The 7,651-nt window shown below is 32.1% G+C and overlaps 1 long non-coding RNA gene across 1 annotated transcript; it reads right to left on the reverse strand.

The window, feature by feature from the left end:
- Nucleotides 1-1,721: 1,721 nt before the first annotated feature.
- LOC145821136 (uncharacterized) lies at nt 1,722-6,443 on the reverse strand. The gene is made up of 3 exons (XR_014363175.1): nt 6,188-6,443; nt 5,784-5,919; nt 1,722-1,989 (listed from the first exon to the last, which is right to left on the reverse strand). It is a non-coding gene; the product is annotated as an uncharacterized LOC145821136 (long non-coding RNA).
- Between the last annotated feature and the right edge of the window lie 1,208 nt (nt 6,444-7,651).

The raw sequence follows: 7,651 nt of genomic DNA on the forward strand, positions 1-7,651 counted from the left end.
GACGTGCCAAGTTCAAGGCCTTTGCTTAGAAAGTTGTCAGAGTTGAAGACTCTATTTTGCTATTTGTTCTATTGATTTCATGTAAATGCAAGCCGATGGCTTTATTGGTAAAAGAGTTAAAAACCCTTCTTTTGTGTAACCAAGTAGCAACTTGGAAAGATGTAAGCCCGCAGGGCATTCTATTATTGTTGTAAACATTTGTTACTTATATGAAATCCTCTTTTGTAATATTAACTCTAATGTATGTATGGAAAAGTGATCTATCTTTCATTTATATAGAACTGTTAGATGTTGGATTTATGTATTATTTTGAGGACGTTACATAATGAAGTCTGCATGGGAGAAGGCAACACAAAAATCTCACAAAATTAATTTTTGTCACTATATTTATACAAGGTAATAACTTCATATTCTTTCTATTAGTTATTAAAAATAGTTTGCATTAGATCATTGTTATGTTTATTTTATTTTATTTTATTTATTTCCTATAAGGTTGTTATTCGTTATATTATTTCTTCATTCCCATCTCTAAATTCTCTCTTTGAAATTTTTGTTTTTTGCAATAATAAAGTTTAGAATCAATTTCTTATCAAATTTGTTTTCTTGGTCCTTATTTTATTGAAGGATTGAAACGAGTAAAACTTTTATTTGATATATGGAATTAACGAAAATAATACAAAGATGATAGGGAAGTACTATATATTTGTCAATATCTCTATGTTATTATTAATTGATTTGCTAGATTATACAATCAATTTAGAACTCACATGATTTAATTCAATGTCTATTACTTTATTTGTATTTGACCATTTTTTCGTTGAGTAACCTATATAATTTTTTTTTGGTATATAATGATTAAAGGTATCATTTGTTATATTTCTTTAAGTACAATTCAAATAGTTTTTCATCATTTTTTTTTAATAAATAAGATGGATTAAAACTATTTTCTTATATAATTTTATAATCTTACGAAATTCTTATCTTGATTAATTTTTTAAAAATGATGTAGAAACTATGCAAGTATTATTCAAACTATGGAGAAGGATATATACTTTGATATGATATACATGTGTCATTGATAGATAAAATCAAAGATAGAGAGTTGCTAACATAATCAATTAATTCACTACAAAAAAATTAACTTTTTGCGACGGCAAAATGCCGTCGCAAATACTCAAAATGTCTCAAAAGGTTTTTTGCAATGACAAATGACTTTTAGCGACAGCAAATGGAGGGTCGCAACAAAGTGGGTCGCAAAAAGATTTTAGCGATGGCACGTTGCCGTCGCCTTTTTTTTTGCGACGGCAAAGTGACTTTTTTGCTACGGAATTTCTTCGTCGCCATTAATATGAAAAAATTTGAGATTTTTTGAGACGGCGCTATGTTGCCGTCGCTAAAGGTGTTATTTGAGATTGCAAAAATGATGTCGCTAAAGAATTTTTATTGCGACAGAGATACCTGCTGTCGCTAAAAAACTATTTGAGACAGGACAATGAGCCGTCGCTAAAAGATTATTTGTGACGGCAAATAGTTCCGTCGCAAAAGGCTTTTATTAAAAATTATTGAAACGTATAAAATATCTGTTTTTTGCGACAATTTGGTGCCGTCGCAAAAAAAAACAAAAAAACAAAAAAACCTGCTGTAAATTAATTAAATAATATTAAAATTACATGTATTCAATGAAAAACAATTTAAAAAAAAAACCAATAATTACATAATAATATAAAAATTCCTGTCTAGAAATAATAATTTCTGGATAATAAATATATTCTTGCATTCACAACGATACATTAACAAAATTAACCCAGTACATAATGTTCCATAATACATATATGATGTTTAAATACATAATGTTATTCATAATTCAAAATAACACAAATCAAAATTAGAAGTTTTCCTCAGCATTCTCCATGGTAGAAAAATAAAAATTAGTGACATTCTTCACAGGCATGAAATCCACAAGAAGCAAAACTCCTACTCCGGAAATATCTGGAAAAAAAAAAATTAATGACAATATAATTATGTGTTAATATGTATTATTAGGAAGTGTAATGTTGTGTATAAATTGCCTTCTGAAGTGCCTAATATTGGTATCATTCTCAATTCAAAAAAGCTTGTACTAAACGTGGGTATAACATACTAAAATGGCAAACTTCCCAAACAAGGCCTAAGCATATCTAGCATTACTCTAAATTGTTACATAAAAGCATAATGGGCCATCTAACAAGTGACAAGTCAAGCATGGTGTGAACTATCTGAAACGTGGCAAACCATACTTGTCACTTATTAGATAACCCACCATGCCTTCATGTTGCAATTCAGCGCCCTCCAAATAACAAAACCTTTTTGTTAACTGCAAATCTCTTTAGTTGTCCTCCCTTGACTATAGCAAAGACACGTCCCCTAATCCTAATTCATGTGGCAATGCAGCAAAAGACATTCACACCGGTAATTAATGTGAGTTTATTTTAAATTTCTTTTATGGCATTACAGCATGAAGAAATAATTTATGGCATTACAGCATGAAGAAACACAAGATACTCCATGATACTAAACCATTTAGACATACCAGTTAAATTCATATAACACAAATTCTATTCATTAAAATTGAATCCCATTCGATATTATCACATGGAATTGAACTTAGAATTCTGGAATTCACAAACTTGTTTCTTTTGTGTGTGTTTTGGTGGGGATAACATGTCAAGGTTGTGTTGGAATATTGTGAAAAAATGAAGGAACAGTTATATCTCTTTATATCTTCTTTTTTCCTTCACAAATCACAGCTTAAAAAGGTGACCTCTTGAAATCGTCAGCATGTTAGCTTTTAAGACTTTGTGTAGTACATTTTGAAATTTTTTACAACAAACACAGCTCAAGCATATCAATATTTTCCTCATTTTCTTCACAAAGCACACAATTAAAAAACAAATGCACACAATTTCTTCAAGTTCTATTTAATTTTGTAAATGACATCAAAGTCAAAACACAATTGTTTTGCAGAGAGTATACTTAGAAAAACATTGTACGAGATTAGTATTAGTAGGTATACAAGCATTAAAAAAACAAGTACATGTTTTAATCGTAGAGGACAAACATGGTGACAAATATGACAATCATGATTCTATTGGTCAAGCAATAAAGCTAGAGGGTAAGAGAGATGAGATTGATGCATTGGAGTATGGGGTTTAGTTGACCCCAATCAAATTCAAAACAACTAACTGAATACATATAATGTATCTAGTTTTTTTATAGGATTTCTCATATGATCACATCAAGTTGAATGAAAAGTATGTAAAAATAAAATTTTTATGACAATCTATACTTCTTGTTTACCATTTGAGATCAATTTAATCTTTTTTGTTTACTATTTTGTAGTCAATCTAGTATGCAAACCAATATATATGCACACACACAAATTCAAGTTTAGTTCTTTGAAATTGACAAAAATAAATAAATAAATTTAAAAATTAAACTGAGTTGAACTAGAACATAGTTTTTAGGAATAATTTCACTCAATAATAGTTGGTCTGCTGGACTTCACCTTGAGGGAGGGAAATATGAATCATTTCATTGAACAAAATTTCTAGAACTGCCACTAAGTATATATATATATATATTAATTTCCCCTTCTCTTTCTTTTTGATCCGTAAATCTTCTACAAACCAAAATTCACACGGATAAAAACAATGGTTATTTTCACCTTTGGCATTTTCATCAAAATTTCCCTTTGCTCGCTCCATTTTCAATTGTGAAAATCAAAAATAAAATAAAATGGTTAAAGTCAAAGGGTCGTGCCTGCAAACAAGTCCAAAAGATGCTTATTTTTCTGTTTAGTCTTTCGTTCTTATATCATGCTGGAAAAAGTAAGATAGTGGCTTTCTTTTCCACCAATTACCAATTATTGAAATAAAAAATATTATGATAAACAATCTATTCCAGTTAGGCAATCAATGATGTGAAGTCTTTATAAAGGGAAAGTGAAATATGTCCACAAAACAAAATAGAAATCAACTCATGGACGCCAACTAAAATTATGTTTCAGAATCTGCCATTAACTATTTTACACAATCTTTAGAAACCTTGATGATTGTTGATACATATTGAAGAAGACCAAAAGGGCATATAACAAAATTCGATGAATATAATGTGGTACAATTTTTTTTTTTTTAAAGGTTCTCTACAGAACTGTAAATCTATTTAAGATTATAAGAAGATAAACAGGATGCCAAGATAAAAGAGTTGCAGTTTTCATCCATTCAGATGAAGGTCACGTATGCTACAAAATTCATTGTTCTTGACAGAAAATCAACTACATTTCACATTTACGAAAGTGGGATTTGATAGTTAGGGATAAACTAGATCGGAATTGGTCAGTTCATCAGCAATCATTATATTGTTTTCATGGTTCACAGTTTCAGACACCATTGAAGTTGTTCAGTATAAGAGTTGAACATATAATTTCCATCAGCAAACACAATTTGGAGGCAATTTAAAGGCTTGGTAATGGAGAAGTTTTAACTTGTTCAGGACTGAGAATGTTCTTTGCAGTCAGAGATATATCAAGCTCAAGATCTGGCTTCTATGAGTCAAACTGAAGTACACACTTATTATCCAAAGATGACTGGGGAAGTCTAATAAGATGCCTATACATGAGTTCCGTGTTCATCCATCTTCAAGGAGTCTCTAATATATGGTTGGGTATGGATTTTATTTTTATGTTTTCAATTTCTGCAATTTTTAAGTATATTGCATTTTGGTTTGTGCTCTCGTAAGTTTAAAAATTTAGGAATAACTCAGAAACAGTCACAATTTTAGTTCTATAGCAGTTTACAAAGGACTTGAATCCCCAAAGTCAACAAACTTGCTTGTACATGAGTTTTCTCCCTCCAGTGAACAATCAAAAGGGTAGAAGGGCACATCAATATTGATATGAAATTCCTCATAATCTTTTTGTGGTTGGTGAGATTTATCATACCGTAATTCATGATTAAGAAAAAGTACCCCTTTATCATTCATATCTTTGTTGTCTCCCTACGCCTATCAAAGAAAAGAAGAAAAAAAAAAAACTTTGTTGACTCGTCTCCCTAAACCTCAACTAAATAAATATTGTAAGATGAGACTACTAAATGAATGCCCCTAATTGTGATTATTGAAAGTTGTGTAATAATATATAAGAACTTCAAAGTTTAAAAAGCACGTTACTAATTTTCAAATGTATCAAGCATAAAATCATGTAAACACCAAAAATAATGCCTACAAGCATAGGATACTTTACATATGGGACACAAACTCTATTCAACCAGGGCTGCTAAATTGCTAGAGATTTGGGACAGCAAAAACCACAAAACATCACAATCCTAATGGACCTCTCAAATTGACAATGAGCCCCTTGGAGAAGCCACAAACAAAAAGTGATTCCAACAAATGAATATCAATCTTTTCAAGCTTGAACTTTTACCATCCGCTTACTGGTACTTTCTATATTTCCCCAGTCATGTATGGATAATAACTATGCTTCTACTGAAAGTAATAATGCTTGGGGTGCTAAATAAAATGGTTAAAGTCACTATGACAAAGAGGGAATCTTCATTTAATATAGGGAAAATTACAAATCAATGGGACAGTAAAAAAAATTTTGCATTTTCATGGTGGTGCAAATTTTTTGCTTGCATGGTAAAAGTCCTTTCTATGTGTTGTACCAAAAATAATGCCATTGATTTACAATTTCTCCTTTAATATACCAATGGAAGATATCACAACACATGATGTGTTTTACTAACCTTTTGTGGTAGTTTGTGTATCTCTCTCTACACAGCTTTAATGGAGGATCAGAAAGGTAATTCTACACTTCGATGCCTTTAAATTCAGCTTCTCTTTTTGTATCCAAACCCCAACTGCCCTTTTTGTTGTATATGTCTTTCATGTGATAGTAAGCAAAAGGTTAGAGCACAACAATGAGACATAAACAGATAATAAAGTTCATCCTTGCAAGGCACAAATATTTCTAAATTTTCACCACCAAAAAAAAAATAAAAAAATAAAAAAAAATCCTAACTTTATTTGCCTACAAAATAGATTTTCCCAAGAAGTAAACGTTGTAGTAACAGGCGTGAAGGCGAGCTAATCAAATCAATACATACATATATATATATATATATATAGAAAGAGAGAGAGAGAGAGAGACCTCGGCAGTTAGGGAAGAGTTTGATGAACCAGGGCGTGAAGGCGAACTGTAACGGAAGATCTGAGCCATACATCTTCGTAGGTGAGGCGCAGACGAGAAGGAGTGACAGGGTAGGACTTGGTGAGGCCAGGCAACATCGGAAGATCTGCTGCTCCAACGCTGCTCCTCCTCCTCCGACGTTGCTCCTTCGCCGCTCGCCGTCGATCGAGAGGGGGGGGTAAGAAGAGATTAGGGATTTTTGGGCTTGAGATTGAATGGAAAAAAAAGGGTACGGGAATACAAAAATAAAAAATAAAAAATAAATTTTTTTTTTTTGGGTCAGAAATGAAATTTAAATAATAAAATAATGCTGTTTAACTTCTTCTTCTTCTTTTTTTTTTTTTTTTTTTTTTTTGCGACGAGGGTTGCCGTTGTCAAAAAAATTATTTTTTGTTAAAATATATATATTTTTGTAGTTAATGAATTTTTTTTAAAAAAAATTTCTTTTTTTTTTAAATTACTAAGATTGAAAATTTATTTGTTTCATTTTTATTTTAATGAAAAAAAAATATTATTATTTTTTATTTGGTAGAAGTAGGGGTAATATTTTAATGAAAAATATTTTCCACTAAAATAAAAGTTAATTTTCTGTGGTCAATGAAAAATATTTTTCTGCGGCCCATTTTTTTTTGTTATTAAAAATCATGAACTAATTTTTTGTGGTAGAGGAGAGGGAGCGACAGTAGTGGTGAAGGTGGTGGATAAGAGATGATGGTGGTGGTGATGGCGAAGGAGATTAGTGGTGAAGTTGTGATAGTGGTAGAGTAGATGGAGTGGCAGGGGTGAAGGAGAAGTAATGGTAGTAATAGTGGCAGTAGTAGTAGTGGTGGTAGTGGAGTGGTGGCAATGGTAGTAATAATGGTAGTCGTAGAGGTGAAGTGGCGACTGTGGTAGTAATGGTGGTAGTGGAATGACGTTTGCAGTAGTGGTGAAAGTGGTAAAGGAGATGGGTGATGAGAGAGAGAGAGAGATGAGTGAGAGACAAATAGAGGAGAGAAAGAGAGACAGAGAGAGACAGAGACAGAGTGATGAGCAAGAGAGAGACAAAGTGGTCACTAAAAATGCATTTTCTTGTAGTGGATAGATAAATCAAGAGGGAGTTCAGTAAATAGAGAAGACAGAAGGGAGAGAATGAGCAACACGAACATAGTGGGAGAGAGAGAAAGAGAAGAGAAGAGAGAGAGAGAGGGAGAAAGAGACAAAAAGATAAAGAGATAGAGAATGAGAGACAGAAAAAGAGACAGAGAGAGAAGAGAGATGAACGAGAGAGACATAGAGAGAGATAGGGAGAAGAGAGATGAGCGAGAGAGACATAGAGAGAAGAGAGATGAACGAGAGAGACAGAGAGAGAGATAGAGAGAAGAGAGATGAGCGAGAGAGACAGAGAGAGATGTGAGAGATAGAGAGAAGAGGGATGAGCAAAAG

Source organism: Camellia sinensis, chromosome 3 (genome assembly GCF_055761805.1).
Source record: "Camellia sinensis isolate YWXY chromosome 3, ASM5576180v1, whole genome shotgun sequence".
In the NCBI taxonomy this organism is placed as follows: domain Eukaryota; kingdom Viridiplantae; phylum Streptophyta; class Magnoliopsida; order Ericales; family Theaceae; genus Camellia; species Camellia sinensis.